Source organism: Bos javanicus, chromosome 20 (assembly GCF_032452875.1).
Source record: "Bos javanicus breed banteng chromosome 20, ARS-OSU_banteng_1.0, whole genome shotgun sequence".
NCBI lineage: Eukaryota > Metazoa > Chordata > Mammalia > Artiodactyla > Bovidae > Bos > Bos javanicus.
Window position 1 is genome coordinate 10,114,020 of NC_083887.1, and position 17,000 is coordinate 10,131,019.

The 17,000-nt window shown below is 44.4% G+C and overlaps 1 protein-coding gene across 4 annotated transcripts in view; it reads right to left on the reverse strand.

The window, feature by feature from the left end:
• Positions 1-17,000, reverse strand: part of OCLN (occludin) — a 47,020-nt gene that overhangs the window by 14,281 nt on the left and 15,739 nt on the right. The window lies entirely within an intron of this gene.

Here is a 17,000-nt window from a genome sequence, read left to right on the forward strand (position 1 = left end):
ATTCACCCTGAATATGACATTTTAAAACCACATTAAGAAGCCCAGGAGCTTCCCTGGTGGCTCAGTTCCTGCCAATGCAGGAGACCGGGTTTGATCCCTGATCTGAGAAGATCCCACATGCTCCAGAGCAACTAAGCCCGGGTGTGCCACACTTTCGAGCCCATGCTTCACAATGAGAGGGAGCTAGAGAGCAGCCACAACACTGAGAACTAGGACCAGACAGTAGCCCGCTCTCCTAACTAGAGAAAAGCTTGTAAAGCAACACAGACCTCGCACAAACAAAAACACATTCAAATTTTAAAAAAGAAGCCCAAACTCATTCCTGATTTAGTCATAAAAGATCTGTGCATTCTCCCTCTACGTTTTCAATGGCTCTACCGCTAATAGCCTATATGGTATAGTCAGAGCATCACTGCCTTCTCTACCTTCCCTCCTATTCCATGCTGACGCGTGAGTGAATCTGTCCTAAGAACTAATACACATTGGAGATCATGCCTTGTTAACATGAAAGGTTTCCCAGAGAACCTTTGGGAGAAAATCTATATATAATAATCACAGCCAATTAGAGTTTTAACATTGTCTATTAGATTTCATGCAGTAGATCTAAGACTTTAAATTTCACCGAAAAATCTTCACATATAAATTACTCTGCTATAAAAAATAACTGCTAAGCCCAGACAAGTCAGAGTTGTTTCAAAGTTAAGGGAATAAAACTAAGGTGGGAGGGGGGGATAACTCAAAAAATTATTTCCATGAAAAAGGTCAATTTTTCAAAAATAGGGCTGGTGGGACTCTTTTAGCTTGGTGATGAGAACAGCAGCATCCAATTATAATACCTCAGTTCACTCCAGATCTGCTGAGTACAAGTTCTAGAAAGCCTCAATCACTTCATCTGCAAGACATGGGGAAGCTACTTGCTTCATAAAGTTGTTCTGACAATTAAATAAGATGACAAGGCATCACAGCAGGGGCCTTTGTGACCACAATAAAAACTCAGGAGATGCTGGTTCCTGGAATCAAAGCTGTTGGAACTGAACAAAGAAGTTTTACAAGTATTTGAAGGGAACAACAGACTTTTACTGGGCTGTTTTGCTACATAAGTCTTTGCAACGAGATCCAGCATCAACACAGTGCAGTTCCCTGCCACCCGCACACTTTACATCTTGCTGTCCACAAAGCACAGCATTAAAACCTGACCTGCTTCTTTCCTATCTCTGCTCTATCACCCATCTCAAGATATTTATTTATCCACCCCTTGAAGTACATAGAGGTATTTATTCTTGATTGTTTAGTATTCCCATGAGTCAGAAAGGAATGGAATCATTTCCTTCTCAAAGTGGAGTTTGGCAGCAACTGGGAAACCAGTGGGTGGATTACCAGGGAGTGTGCTCAGATCCCACTACGGGGGGTCGGGTGGGAACCATTCCTGGCGCCCACTGAATTCTTGAGGACTCGACAGCATCACCAAGCTTCACAGGCAGAGACCTGGCCAACCCAAAGGTATATTAGGTTTAAAAAGACCTCCTTTTCTCAAAAAACCATTTAACTCTTCTCCAGGTTTCTTTCCTCTCTACAAATTTAGCAGAGGGTGCAGAGCTCATGGATTTCCTACTGATCGTGGCAAACCGGAAACCAAAACCTCCCCAAAGAGGTGTCTGAGTGTCTCTGCAGAGACTTCTCACTGCCCAGGAGGGAACGCCCTTCCTCCTTTCTTTGCGGCTAATCCTTAAGTGGACTTCAAGTCCTGACTCACTACCAAGTAGCAGTCATGCCCCCACCTGCTGGGGCCTTCCCCACGTGCCCCCGCTGGGAGAGGCACCTCCCTCTCCTCCCGCCAGCACCTGTGCACACACACCTCCCACCAGAGCACGTGTGTAATGAAGACAGAGTTGTTTACGCACAGGTGCCGCTGCTCCCACGTGTCTAATTGCAACAGGCAGTGGACCGCTCTTTAAGCCACCATCGTCTGCTTGCTTACAGCACGCCACATGCTGAACTGAGGGATCATTCAGTAGGTACACCTTTACAGGTAAAGTGAGGGGGTCCCTCTACCTGTAAAGTGATCTTTATCTAACACTCCATCTGTAAGCAGGTAAGTGAGGGGATCCCTGGAGAAAAAGAACCAGGACTGGTTTTCCTGACGTAAGAGAGGCCATTTGTGATCTAAGCGTGGCCACAACGCTCACCCTCGCGCAGATCTCAGTAATTAACCATCTTGAAGGAACCAAGGCATGCAGGAACAGAAAAAAGACACTCAAACGACACTGCAGTGATAAAGCAGGGTTCTAGTTCCTCCTCAAGGGATACAAAACATGTCCCTGAGTTTCTCCTAGCTCCTCCTCAAAGGATACACAACATATCTGTGAGGTTCGCATGAACTAAGGCTCCCAGCCAGGTGGAGGATGGAATGATGTAGACGCTCCTGACTTGAATCAACTAAAGCCTGGACTCTGTCAACCTCTGCCCCATATTCCATACCGAATTCTCCTCTGCTCAAGCCCCTTCACAAATACACAGGTACCCTTTGCTTAAAACTTATACTTAAAACTGCCTCAATTTCGCTGTTCGGAAAGATGCTGCTTCGGAAAAGATCCCCAGTGTTCTCCTTACTTGCTGCAAGTAACAGTAAATTCTTCCTTCTCCCGATCTATGGCTTGGTTGTGTCTTTAACTCAGCACCCACCAAGGGTGAACCCAATTTTCAGGTAACAATACTAAGTACTCTCTGAAGGAGGAAGCAAGGGCTCAGGGTGCCACGACAGCTTTCCCAAGGACCTACACCTAGTAAATGGAAAAGTGGGATTTAAATAATTGAAAGCCTCAGCTTCAATCCACTGCCTCTCCCTGGACAGTCGTCTGCCTGCCTTCCTCTTTGGGTCCTGCCCAGCCCAGGACCTGGCGAAGAGCAGGAGCCTGGAGTCTGCTGCATAAACCTCTGCTCTATTGCCTTATCAGATGAGCTGTTCTGGGCTGAGCTCTTTTATCTCCTACTAGAGTCAGCAGAACTGCAGAGCCTGATCACTGACTTTACCCTCCAGTACAAGTCTTTTGTTACTTCAACCTTTTTCATACACAAAAAATTTCAAGGCTGTGCTCGCTTTGGTGGAGCAATACCCTGGTAGCTGCAATGCAAGAGACCAGGGTTTAATCCCCGGGTCAGGAAGGTCCCCTGGAAAAGGGAATGGTGACCCACTCCAGTGTTCTGCCAGGAGAATTCCATGGACAGAGGAGTCTGGTGGGCTACAGTCCATGGGGTTGCAAAGAGTCAGATAAGACTGAGTGACTAACACTTACTTACTTACACTAAAATTAGAACAATACAGAAAAGATTATTAGCATGGCCCCTGGGCCAGGATGGGCTTCCCTGGTGGCTCAGAGGTTAAAGCGTCTGCTTGCAATGCAGGAAACCTGGGTTTGATCCCTGGGTCGGGAAGATCCCCTGGAGAAGGAAATGGCAACCCACTCCAATATTCTTGCCTGGAGAATCCCATGGACGGAGAAGCCTGGTGGGCTACAGTCCACGGAGTCGCAAAGAGTTGGACACGACTGAGTGACTTCACTTTTGGGCAAGGATGTGATGTGATAAGTATTTCTGACACAAATGCCCAGCCAGACTTAAAGATGAATAAGAAGTACCTTGTCCTTGAAAGGAGTTAAATGTCTAGAGGCAGAGGCAAAATGTGTTTGTAAAACAAGGAGTAAGGTCATTTTTTTTTTCCTTTTTATGCTTCACGTTTCCCCAAAGAAGCTGAAATATGACTTTTTCTCACGGTACAAACGCGAAGTGAGTATAAACCTCTGCTTTCAAAGGACAGTGGGAGGAGGAGGGGAAGCCACCCGTATCAGTCATTATATGAGTCTTCAACCTGTGTGTCCTATGGTGAGAACAGGGATTTCTGAGACTCACTGTTGTTATTGATAGGATCCCAAGCCAGCTCACAATGCCCACGAGAGGTAGCTAAAGTTCTTTAAACAAACAACAAAACAACCCTATCATTTTCATAACTATAGTAAGTTTTTATAAAGATTTGGAACCTGAGAAAAAGTTGGCTTAATTCTAAACAGTAAATGGTGAAGTCTTCCTCAAGGAACTTCAGAGCAAGTCTAAGAAATTAGGGGCAAAAGAAAGCAGGGTGAAAAACAAAATTCTACAAGATATGTCTTCTACTAAGTACTGAGGGGAAAGAAACGTTTGAGAGTCAAGCAAACGCCGGAATTTGCTGCTGTGAGGCTAAGAGGAGCCCTGGGCCTGAGGGTGATCCACCCCCAGGCTCTCTGGGAAGGTGGGGTGTGAGGGGAAAGGGTGTTGCCTGCCCAGAAATTCACAGGGCAGCGCCCAGCTGGCTGCTCTTCACTAGGATCTGTCTGGAGAGTTCCTGGTCCAAGTGGGACCCCTACCCCACAGACAAAGTTTTTTTCATATAAAAGGGAAAGAAAAGACAGCAGAAGACACTCAGAGAGGCTGAGGCTGAGGAGGAAAAAGATCCCTAGGAGTCCCAAACAGGCACACTACAGAGGCTAAATTCCAAAAGGACAAGCACTCACCGACCATGTTTAGGAATAAGAGTTAGTAACTTAAAATGACAGCAAGTTTTACTAGGAGTCACACTCCAATCAAGAAAGACATTTCTAAAATGTCAAAATGAAATAAATTCCAGTGAAATAATTTCAAAAGATCTTCACAAGAGGCAGTTATATCGAGGACAACATTTTGTTCAGAATTTAATTACACTCATTAGAAGTGGTCTATGCCACTTGTGAAAAAAAAAATCTTTGTAACACGTAACATCCAACAGTCCTTGGAGAATTAATGAAAACATCCCACATCCCTGTGGGGTGCCAAGGGTGGGGCACAGAGGGCGGATCAGCGCAGCTCTCCTCCCAGGACCTGTTGGCACTGAGCCTTCCTCCCCGGGATAAGGATGGAACTGCCAAACCAGGCAGATCAACATTTCTGGTGCACGGGCAAGCCTCTCCACCTTGAAGTCAGGGATGGAATTGATTGAAAAGGTCAAAGAAAAAAAAAAAAAAAGGTCAAGAGTGCTTTAAATCAATTCTCTCCTCTAAAAGAAAGTTGGGAAAAAACCTTTCTCTCCACACAAATCAGCTAGAATTAGAACAAGCAGGACCAACAAAAGCCATGCCCCATTTTGCTCTTGGTTCCATCTGCATTGCAAGCTGCTCACACAACACAGGAGGAGAGAGACTGGCCTGCATCCCTCTGGTGCAGCCACCTGATAGAAGTCGTCCACCTCTGAGGAGGAGAGAGACTGGCCCTGCACCCCACTGGTGCAGCCACCTGATAGAAGTCGTCCACCTCTAAGGAGGAGAGAGACTGGCCTGCATCCCACTGGTGCAGCCACCTGATAGAAGTCGTCCACCTCTAAGGAGGAGAGAGACTGGCCTGCATCCCACTGGTGCAGCCACCTGATAGAAGTCACCCACCTCTAAGGAGGAGACGAAAGTTCACATGCCAGGCAAAACCTGGCCCCATTCGTTCCTCACCACTGCCGAGTAAGATGCAACTATCTTCACACTCAGATGGGGAAACTCAGTCTCCAAGGTTCAGTTAACTTGCTCCAGGTCACACAGAAGGTGACAGGGTAGAAGGGGGATGTAAACGCGGTCCACCTGCCTCCCGAGCTCAGCGATTTCTGCTGTAACAAATGATACCTCAGTAATTTAAATATGGCATGAAGTACCCATCTCCTCTGGGCACGGACTATTTATTCCCTGTAAGAAAAGGAACCATCCCCACAGCCTTACCTCCTCGCCACACCCGAATGAGATACAATGTGAATTTATTTTGAAGAGTCTTATTTGCCTACCAGACTATGGTTCTGAGAGCAGCTTTGGACACAAAATTACTATGAATGTGTGCTCCAGTCATCTCACCTTTGTTTACGTCAGTGTAGGAACACCACCCTCAAAAATGGAAACGGGGGCCGGGGGGGGGGGCGGCTTTTCCTGCTTGGTAATTACAGTGAGAAATAACCCTGATGTCAGGGGGAGGAGCGCCTTCAAGTCCAGTCTTACAACCTGAGGTTTTGTACTCCAGTTTTACAACGTGAGGTCCACCTTCCCGGCCGGCCGTGTGCCCTGGCGCTACAGGTTTTCAAAACATGAAGTGGTCCAACTCGTTTTTCCTGTTTTCTGATACTTTACATTCACAGATGCTCCCCCAACAAGAGCGACTGGAAAGGCTCTGACTCTGGAAAGTTCCCTCAGACTTTTCTCCACCCTGGGTGGCTTGAAGGCAAACGCTCCCAAATACACTAATCCCACAAAGGAAGAGATCATGGACCAGGCTTGAGAGTCTGATTGATTTACGTTGATCAGTTGGCCCTGGGGATTTAGCAAACACAACGCTCCCCACCCAAACGCAGGCTGCCCACAGGTGACATACACCAGCAAAGGGGAATTCTGAAGCTCTGAAAGAGTCAGCGAATTGCTAGAGCTTTGGAAGGGGTGAGGTGGAGAAGCTTACACTCAGTGAGTGATCCCATTCGAGGTCCCTGGCTCTAGAAAGGGAGACCGTGGAGCAGACTGCGTTTTATACTCATGCGTCTTGTGCCAGCCTCCCCAGCAGCTGTGTCACAGGCACAGCACACCTTACTCTGAGCCGATGCCAGTCACCACCTGGCCTTCCAAATCCCCTTCGGTTTACGACAGTACTCCCTACAACCTCAGCATGTTCTAAGTTTGCCCTGCCTGGAAAAGCCCACGTGCATACCTTAACTCAAAACCCCCTGGGCTGGCAGGGCTAGGGCTGCAGTCTGGCTCCACGGAACCGTGTGGAGTATTCTCACAGTGTGGTCCCCAGACCAGCAGCATCAACGTCACCTAGGAACTCAGAGATGCAAGTTTTCAGGCCCCATTTCAGATCTGCTGCAGGAGAAACAGGTGCTGGGGGGAGGTCTGAGAACCACTGACGGAGGGGGGAGGTTTTCCTCTACGTCACAGACAATTGCCCTGTTTAGACCATTATATCTATATTTAGGATTGACTCAATTATGGAGTGCTGGATTTCCCTGGTGGCTCAGACAGTAAAGCACCTGCCTACAATGTGGGAGACCCAGATTTGATCCCTGGGTCGGGAAGATCCTCTGGAGAAGGAAATGGCAACCCACTCCAGTACTCTTGCTTGGAAAATCCTGTGGACAGAGGAGCCTAGTAGGCTACAGTCCATGGGGTTGCAAAGAGTCGGACACGACTGAGTGGCTAAACTATATATAACCCTATTGAGTGCTGAAATCTAGGACTCCCTGCGTTCAGAGCCCCAGAGACACTCGGCAGCTCCAGTACTGCTCACCTTCCATCACAACAGTCTACAGCAGCTCCCCAGGATGCCCTGGACAGACAGGGCCTCTGTCCTCCACGCTGCTGGGTTCTGAAGGTCAGTCCAGAGGTAGGACACTTGCACTCTCGTTCCATTTCACCCCACCCAAAGCCACAGATAACAGCAAAGCCTTTGCCGGGGGAGAGCCCGGTATACCAATTGTCGGCAGCCCACAGGACTGCTTTCACGTTAAAGAACGCTTGGACTTACTGCTGAAAATAAAAGTTATTCGAGTTTCTTCAGCTGTCTAACTCTGACTGCCGCCACCGCCCCGTCCTAGTCACCTGCTCCGCCTGGGTGGAAGGAGATGAGATGCAGAGCCTGCCTACACCTTTCAGAGAAACATCTGTTCTTATCTTATAGCAACCTTTCAAGTAAGAGGAAGAACAACAGTTTAACAACTGCAACCATGAAATGTATTTATATTTTGGGTATTCTTACCCAAACTCCTTTATTCCATGCCATCACTGCAAATACTAACACAATTATTCCTCTAGTTACAATTGATTGGGAATTAATAAATTATGTGTTGGCCCTGACCTAAGCCCTTTCATTGTTTCAGGATCAGCATATTCTGTGGATGGAACTTCTATTTTCCCGATGTACACAGAAGAACCTACTAAATGAACAGGCAAAGTGATTATCTTCATCGGAGTCCAAAGAAACCAAAAACTAGCCAAGGCTGACCACAAAGGACAGTGTTCAGGACCCTGCCTCTTCTCTACACCCAGCCAGACCCTCCCCACTAGCTCCTACCTTAACAGGTAAGTGCTGGGAACAACATTATAACAGTCCTGCATCACAATGTCAAAGCCTTAGAAACTTCTAGAAATAAGGCTAACTATCACACTTGTTAACTTTTAGATCTAAGCATTTCCTACTTAAAAATAGGCTCGTGTTTAACAACCTTCATTTACTACTTGCTAACAATGGAGAAACAGTTTATGGGATGTTCTCTCCAAACATAGTCTGTGCTTGCTTCTGACATAAATCATGTGGCATAATAAGAAAATGTGCAACTTAGGATACAGGCAGAAAACACTCCCTGAAAACTGGCATGCTGATTTGTGGTAGAGAAAAGCACTTTACACACATACTACCTCATTTTAATGTTCGTGCTATTTACTGAACTATTTCCCCCAATTCTACTGGCAAAGAAAACAGAGGCTTGGAGATCTGAGAGGCAAACACGCCAAAAAACACAAGTTATAAAGGCAAACATAAGACTTATCCTGCTGCTAAGTATGTCAGGCTTGAGACAAATTAGTGAAGCCCTCTGCAAACCTCAGTGTCCCCTCGTGTAAGAAGGTATCCACACTGTGAAGACTGCACTTAGGATTATAAGAATAATGTACAGAGTGGCTACACCTATAATGGCTATTTAGGAAATGGTGGTTCCTACCTTGCTTTTACTGTGACTTAAAAAAAAAAAAATTTTTGGCTGCACCATGCAACATGCTTGGGATCTCAGCTTCCCAACCAGTGACTGAACCCATGCCCCCTGCAGCGGGAGCTCAGAGTCCTAGCCACTGGATCTCCAGGGCAGTAGCTACTGTGACTTTTTAAAAAACTTTCTTGCCAAAATGAAGACCAAGGAGCTCACCTCCCAAATCAGCCTGATGTACTGCACTGAAGAGTACTGAGAAAGCAGAGTCTAAACCTCTGGCCCCCATGCATTAAGTCACCACCAAGTCTCCATTTACTGCTGTGTCCACCTCACAGGTCTTCAGCTTCCTTCATGTAAGTTCACTGAGACAGACTAGATGACCTAAGGTCCCATGCTGCTCTTAGATTCTGCTCTCTTTTACTTTACCAAAGCGAAACCAGAAGTTATTCATAGGAGCATCTGAAAATGAAGTGCTTAACTTCTAGTAACTATTTCTCCAGAATACCACAGGTATCAACTATCAACTAAAACTAATTTCAAGTACACACATCTTACAATCAGTTCTTTAATATTTTCTGTAGGTGTGTGCTTTTCCAAAGCCAGATCCCAAGTTCTAAGAATTTACAGAAAATGAAGATGTATGTACTGATATTTATATTTATGACCTTCTGAAAATGCAGGTGGGGGAAGAGATTTGAACAGAAAGATTAACATGTACCACTCATATTCATGGGTGTAAGCCAGATGCCGCAAGCCAGATGATGTGCGAAGGGCCCTGTCCTGGGCACAGTGCTCAGTGTGAGAATGGCCACCTGACCCAGGCCTACTCATTCATCTGCGCCTCCTCTCCCGGTCAGTCTTAGGTGAAGCACTACTCAAGAGTTCTAAGTAGCTGCTTTCTGCTCGCCTTCTACGTGAGAAAATGAAGCCTACCGGGCAGGAGGGAATCAAGATGAGAAAGCAGATCCCAATGGCCCTGAAGTCCTGACTCTAGCTGTTCCTGATACACAGTCGTGTCCTTGCCTCTGTGACTAAGTTGTTTCAACTCTTTCTAGGTTTCATAAATTACCATCTGAAATGTTGCAGATAAATTCCTTTTTACCTCTTCTAATTTAAGCTCTGTTTTTGTCAACTATAACTGGTACTCACGCAACTCATGCAAAATTCTTTTCTGCACAATCAGCTGTTTTCCTTTCACTCTCCCTGTAAGGCAGACAGCCATATTTTACTGGTCTTCTTCATTTTCCCACAGGCATCTCACATTCGTCTTGAGAGGCAGACCAAATAACACAGCCAATTTCATAAATAAGAAAACTGAGGATCAGAAGGGTTAATCTGTTTACCAAAGAGTGCTGGAATCAGGACTCAAACCCAGAGCTTTAGGGTCCACCACTGTCTGTCTGCCAGGAATCGTCTCCAAACGAGGCTTCCCTGACACACACATAGGTTAAAAAGAACAGAACTGATCTTAAGAGTCACAGCGAAAGCAGGGAAGCTGGAATTCAAACCCTGGTATTCTACCTGCCTGACACACTGCTTCTAAGTAGAGAAGAACACACACAGCAAGAGTGGAGGAAAGGGGAAGACTACCAGTCCTCCAGGGCTGTTCACCTGAGACTGAACAAGAGGTGTCCTCTAAAGCAGGGCTACCCTGCAGAGCTGGTAAGTGTACCCAGGACACCGGCAAGGAAGTCTGCTCAGTGTGAGAACTTCTGAGGATCTACTCTGATCACAGTGGAACCACGAGTTCCACTTCTAGCACCGAGAAGCACTTCAGCCATGCGATCAAGACAACAGAAACGGAAAGGAACACATCGTGGTCTTTCCTAATGAAAGCAGGGGAGGCCTGCCAGGACAGGTCACCTCTGAGAGCAGGCAGAAGCAGGTGGGGGGGAGAGTGAAAAACACGGGCTAATGTAACTGAGACCTAGTAATGCAGGATGTATGGCAGGACGATGGGTGTTCATGATGAAACAAATCAACAAACACAACAAGAGGGTTATGAATGGACCAAAGACGACCAGGTCATGAACAAAGAATGGGGAAAAACCAATTTCTGTGCACTTGAGTCCAATTAGAGAGAGAGAATATATAATCATTAAGGCTTTCCTTAAAAGCACTCTGGCATCGAAATACTCAACTGGGGCTCCGACCCTGGTTTTGTCACTTTATGTGAGCCCAGGCACATAGTGGGGGAAGGGGAAGGTGGGATGAATGGAGAGACTGACAGTGAAACATCTGGGTGGCCCGTGGGAATTTGCTGCATGACTCAGGGAGCCCACACACACACACTGCTCTGTGACTACCTAGACGGGTGGGATCGGGTGGGAAGTGGGAGGGAGGTTCCGGAGGGAGGAGATGTGTGTGTGCCTATGGCTGATTCATGCTGATGTGTGGCAGAAGCCAGCACAATACTGTAGAACAGTTGTCCTCCAGTTCAAAATAAATTAAAAAAAAAAAAAGCTTTCTGTTTATATAATAGCAAAGTTACCCTCAACATCAATTTTCTCCATTTTCAAAAAACGTTACACATACTTACTGTAAGAAAATGACTTTATTATTACATAATTATTCTGGTCAAAAATTGGAAAAAACCTAATACACAACAATACAGATTGGTCAAATACATCTCTCCAGTGGAATGTTACTAGAAAAGGTGTGTAGAACCAGAATTTCACACATTGCCGATAGCTGTATAAATTGGTACATCTCCTTTGAAGGGCAATTTCTCACTGTCTATCAAAATTACAGACGTGTGTGTATATATACCCCTTAACTCAGTAATACTATAGGAAAGTCAGCCTACAGAAGTATATACATGGACAAACATGTTTACAAGGCATACCAAGCTTTCTTTTTTTTTTTTAAATCCTATTACTGTCTGTAACATTAAACAACAAATGCACCCACCAATGAGAATGATTACATAAACCATGGTACATCCATACCACAAAGAGGCTATCGAGTGGTGAGGAAAGATCACCAAGATGCACTGCAGGACTTTCCTAATGGTCCAGGGCTTAAGAATCCGCCTGCCAGTGCAGGGGACACGGGTCTGATCCTTGATCCGGGAAGATGCCACATGCTGTGAGGCAACGAAGCCCACCTGCCACAGCTACTGAGCCTGCCTGCTGCAAGCAGAGAAAGCCCGAGAGCAGCAACAAAGACCCAGCTCAGCCGAAAAGAAATGAATGAATAAATAAAATGACTTCACAAAAAAAGACCCTGTCGGGAATTCCCTGGTGGTCCAGTGGTTAAGAATCTGCCATACAATACAGGGGACTCGGGTTTGATCCCTAGTCAGAGAACTAAGGTCCCACACGCTGCAGAGCAAATAAGCCCACACACCACAACTGGAGAGTCCACGTGGCACAATGAAGACCCAACACAGCTGAATAAATATTTTATTTTTTAAAAAAAGACACACTGTCAAGCAAAAGGGTGAGGTGCAGACAGAATGGTGTGATCAGTACGTTAACTTCTGCATAAAAAAGCAGGGAGTGTTTTTTTTTTTTTTTCAGGAAATAAAGCACTGAAAGGAATTATAAGACACCAAGAAGAGCACTTAGGAGTGTGGGAGAGGGTGTGAAAGATACCCGGAAATAGACAAATGGAAACATAAGGATGGGAGGCAGACTGCCCTGTTTTGTGGTTTTCTGTTTGTTTTTTTTTGAAAAATTATAATTTTGGCCATGGATTTTTTTTTTTAAAGGAGTAATTAGAAAGCTTTTATCTTGCCGAAACATACAAAAATAAAAAGTATCACACTGACCAATGCAACAAATAAATGAATCTCATAGCATTATGTTGAGTGGACACAAAAGCACACAGCACATAATTCCATTTATGTGAAGTTTAAGAATAGGCGAATCTAACTGATCTGAGAGAAATAAGAGGAGTCACCACCCCCTAGGGGGTACTGACCAAGAGGCATGAGAAAACCCTGGACACTGGAATGTACTGTATCTTGATTTAGCTGCTGATTGCAAATGGGCTTATATGTGTAAAACTTCACCAAGCCATATAATTAAATTTAGTGCACTTAATGTCCTTTATTCTGTGTGCATATGGATATACATGTTACACTTCAGTAAAAGTTTTTAACAGTATCAAAACACTTTGAGGAGGGGACTTCCCTGGCAGTACAGCGGTTAAGACTTCACCTTCCAATGCAAGGTGTGGGAGTTCAATCCCTGGTCAGGGAGCTAAGATCCACATCCCTCGAGGCCAAAAAATCAAAACTTAAAACAGAAGCAATACTGTAACAAAGTCAATAGAAGACTTTTAAACATGGTCTACATTAAAAAAAAAAAAAAACTTAAAAAAAAATTTTTGAGGAATATTTAATGATGTGATAAAAAAGCCTCTAAGAGCAAGTTAAAAAGGTAGAATTTGACACTGATAAGGACTATAATCATACTTCTGAATTAGAATAAGCAATAGGAGAGGAAAAGGATTAAAGAAAATACACCAAAAAGGTAACTCTAGATGGCAGAATTTTCTTCATACTTCACAGTATCTGAAAAATTATTCACAGTTACCAATCAGATAAATAATCATATATATACTTTTTAATTCAGAAAAAGTAATAACCTGGGGTTTGAGGACATAATAGAAAAAAATTAGGATTTAGAAGTTTCACTAACAGAGCCTTTAAGTATTTAAAATACAACAATGTTGGTACAAACTTAACTGACTACAAAACATCCAGTGTGCAAACATGGCCTGTTTATTTTTACAAAGCACAAGATATCCAGAAAGGGGAGGGAAAAAAAACAGCCCTAAGATTCCTAAGAAGGCAGAGAAACTATTGTGGTGGAGATTGAGAGACAGTAAATTAGAAAGTTGCAGGTTTTCTCACAGATAATACAAATGGGTTGAAACCTGCTTAAAAAACTCTGAAGGCTCAGCTTGTTGAGCTGATGCTTTGCTCTCTTAACCTAAAGATTTTAAAAATCTAAGAAAGGCAGTAAGATTTAATAATGAATTTCTAGACATACCCCAATGTGTAGAGAAGGAGTAAACAAATATTCAGCAGGTAACTGTTCCTTCAATAAGTTTAGAAAGATACCCACCCCTACCCCAAACAACCCATTATTACCATATTATATACATATATATGCTGTCTTGTGCTCAACCGTGTCTGACTCTTTGCGATCCAATGAACTATAGCCTGCCAGGCTCCTCTGTCCATGGGATTTCCCAGGGAAGAATACTGGAATGGGTTGCCTTTTCCAGCAGATCTTCCTGACTCAGGGATCAAACTCACGTCTCTTACAACTCCTGCATTGGTAGGTGGATTCTTTACCACTGTACCACCTGAGAAGCCCTTATATATGTCTCCAGTTCAGTTCAGCAGCTCAGTCGTGTCCAATTCCTTGTGACCCCATGAATTGCAGCACGCCAGGCCTCCCTGTCCATCACCAACTCCTGGAGTTCACCCAAACTCATGTCCATTGAGTTGGTGATGCCATCCAGCCATCTTATCCTCTGTCGTTCCCTTCTTCTCCTGCCCCCAATCCCTCCCAGCATCAGGGTCTTTTCCAATGAGTCAAGTGCTTTGCATGAGGTGGCCAAAGTACTGGAGTTTCAGCTTCAGCATCAGTCCTTCCAATGAACACCCAGGACTGATCTCCTCTAGGATGGACTGGTTGGATCTCCTTGCAGTCCAAAGGATTTTCAAGAGTCTTCTCCAACACCACAGTTCAAAAGCATCAATTCTTCAGCGCACAGCTTTCTTCACAGTCCAACTCTCACATTCATACATGACCACTGGAAAAACCATAGCCTTGACTAGATGGACCTTTGTTGGCAAAGTAATGTCTCTGCTTTTGAATATGCTATCTAGGTTGGTCATAACTTTCCTTCCAAGGAGTAAGCGTCTTTTAATTTCACGGCTGCAGTCACCATCTGCAGTAATTTTGGAGCCTAGAAAAATAAAGTCTGACACTGTTTCCCCATCTATTTCCCATGAAGTGATGGGACCGGATGCCATGAGCTTCGTTTTCTGAATGTTGAGCTTTAAACCAACTTTTTCACTCTCCTCTTTCACTTTCATCAAGAGGCTTTTGAGTTCCTCTTCACTTTCTGCCATAAGGGTGGTGTCATCTGCATATCTGAGGTTATTGATATTTCTCCCGGCAATCTTGATTCCAGCTTGCGCTTCTCCCAGCCCAGAGTTTCTCATGATGTACTCTGTATATAAGTCAAATAAGCAGGGTGACAATATACAGCCTTGACAGACTCCTTTTCCTATTTGGAACCAGTCTGTTGTTCCATGTCCAGTTCTAACTGTTGCGTCCTGACCTGCATATAGGTTTCTCAAGAGGCAGGTCAGGTGGTCTGGTATTCCCATCTCTTTCAGAATTTTCCACAGTTTATTGTGATCCACACAGTCAAAGGCTTTGGCGTAGTCAATAAAGCAGAAATAGATATTTTTCTGGAACTCTCTTGCTTTTTCCATGATCCAGCGGATGTTGGCAATTTGATCTCTGGTTCCTCTGCCTTTTCTAAAACCAGCTTGAACATCTGGAAGTTCACAGTTCACGTATTGCTGAAGCCTGGCTTGGAGAATTTTGAGCACTACTTTGCTATATGTCTTACTTATATATATAGGTCTTACTTATCCATAATTAGAATTCAAATTTTAATTATCACGTAGTACAAGTTATTAATTTAGATTCTCTTCCATTATTTCAAGTGGAGGTTATTTTTATGATATTAATTTTTAATAACCAAAAAGAAAAAATACTAGTCCACTCCACTGTCAGGCACTGTAGATGTAGCATCAAACGTTTCCACTTGGGCAGCTATGTTATCGGAGTGAAACCCACTGGAGCAGAATTATTGCGTAAGAGTGGAGAAAAGAGAGTAAGTGTCTGCATCTGGTTGTGGACATAAACTCAGGCAAAAATGAAAATGAGGGGCTGAGTTCAGCAAAGCACACCTGAGCAGGTGAGGGACAGAGAAAAATGGAAGGAAAAACACAATACCTGTAGCTTAAACCAAGGCCTTATTTCAAACAGCCTTTCTTAGACGCTTCAGTTGGGAAAACAAGGGAAAAGGAAATGAGGAATTTAAGTGATTAAGTTTTGCATGAAACATTAGTGTGTTCAAAGTCTCACATCTGCTATTCAACAGATGATTATCTACCTTCATATGATGAAACATTTATTACTATAGACAAACTATGAAGTTCACCTGAAACAATCTATAGGCTAGCTATCAAATTTCTAGAGGTTCAGTGAGGAAGCATTATAAAAATAATGCCTTTTTAAAAATTAAAAGTCCCTTCACTTCGTCATCATCACCACCTCCCTAAGTTACTATCGCTATCTTCTGTCAAATTATCAAAAGCACCTAGAACTGATTAAACTTTCAGGACAGTAAAGTCAGATGAGAAGTCAAAGTTCCCTGGGACTGTAATATCTCTGGCCCTGGTCTCTCCTGAGTCAGTTTTTAGGCTCTCGAAACCTTAAGTAAACAAATCCAACAGCCAGTGAAAACTGACACACCCAGAAACTCTCAGCGAAACCCTGACTTCACAGTTCACAACAGACTGTCCTAGTCCCTCTATAGGTGGCTTTGCCTGGAGCTAAAGGTCAAAAGAAAACAATCGCCAACACCCTCACAAGTCATGGGGGGAAAAATGAGAAAAACAAGCAGCAGGCTTCCAGGAGAGGTCAGGAACACAGGCATCCACAGACCATACCTTCTGATTTTCCTGACTGCTTTGTCTTAGTACCTCCACTAGGAAAATTTCATCTACATTCCTAAATTTCTTCAAATATCAGGTACACAGTATGCAAGAGCTAGGAGCCTTCCAGATGATCAGTATCTCCACCCTAGACCTGACCAGCAGGATGCACCCTCAACCCACTCCGCTCTGCTCCCACTGGCCAAAACCAACCTATCCTGGAACCAGAATCCAGGAGTCTCAACTAACCTTCATGGCAAGAAACAAATCTGCTCAAGGAAACCAAGGAAGGCAGTTTCTGAGGCTGCTCTCTCAAGAACATCATAACACAGCATTTCCAAGAAACAAAGCTTGGAACATCCCTAAAAACAGGTTAGTTAGCTATCAGTGTTACGACCAGGGGTCTTGGCCTCCTTAACTAAAAAAAAAAAAAAAAAAGATCACAGACAAGAAATTCAGGCAAGGCTTTACTGGGGCCCCTGTTACAGTAGGGGGAGCAAAAACAAATAACTGGTTCCCCTGCTTGCCTGATTCTTGAGGGGGTGGTGGGCTTAGTCTTCAAATGGAGTGAGGGTAGGG